This window comes from Ovis aries, chromosome 12 (genome assembly GCF_016772045.2).
Source record: "Ovis aries strain OAR_USU_Benz2616 breed Rambouillet chromosome 12, ARS-UI_Ramb_v3.0, whole genome shotgun sequence".
Classification (NCBI taxonomy): domain Eukaryota; kingdom Metazoa; phylum Chordata; class Mammalia; order Artiodactyla; family Bovidae; genus Ovis; species Ovis aries.
The window spans coordinates 65,501,619-65,502,275 of NC_056065.1; the positions used below are offsets into that span (position 1 = coordinate 65,501,619).

Here is a 657-nt window from a genome sequence, read left to right on the forward strand (position 1 = left end):
GAACAGGAGGCAGTCACGGGCGAGAGCAGGAGTCCGAGCGCGAACCCCAGCAGCGGGCCAGGGAGGCGCAGTGAGGGGCGCAGGCAGGGGCAGGAGAGCTCAAGGAGAGAGAACGCCGAGAACGAGGTGGCGCCGCCGTCATCCGGGCGTTGCCCGGGGGCCGCGTCGCCCCGCGGAGGGCGCCGGGGGGCGGGGCCGGGCGGCCCGGGGCGGGGCGGCGGCTCGGGCGCTCCCGGCAGCACGCGGCGGCGCCCCCTCCCCTCGCGCCGCGGGCCTTCCCGCGCCGTGCACGTCCCCGTCCCGCGCCTCCGCCCCCTCGCCCGCCCGCCCGCTCCTTCCCGCCCTCCCCGCCGTGCCGGCCAAGCCGGCTTCCCCTCGGTCTCTCATGAATATTGAGCGGCCCCTGTTGTATTTCCCGAGCTCCATTGCGGAAGCCGAGGCTCGCCATATTGTGCGGCGGCGCCGGCGGCTTGTGCCCGAGTCTCGCTCCGGCCGCGGCGCGCGGAGCCCCGGGTTGGGGCAGGAGCCGGTGAGGCGAGGGACGCGCGGGGAGGCGAGGGGGCGCGGGCGCGGCGGGCCCGGCCGCGCGTCAGCTCGGCGGGGCTGCGGGCCGCTGACGGCCGCGCCGGGGCCGGGGCTGAGGGGGGGCGGGTGTGT

The 657-nt window shown here is 79.5% G+C and overlaps 1 protein-coding gene across 1 annotated transcript in view; it reads left to right on the plus strand.

The window, feature by feature from the left end:
- The first annotated feature begins 436 nt into the window (after positions 1-436).
- The window catches only part of RNF2 (ring finger protein 2), a 41,651-nt gene continuing 41,430 nt past the window's right edge, over positions 437-657 (plus strand). The window contains exon 1 of the mRNA XM_027975957.3: positions 437-529. The gene's annotated coding sequence lies outside the window, so the exon portion shown is untranslated. The remainder of the gene's footprint in view (positions 530-657) is intronic.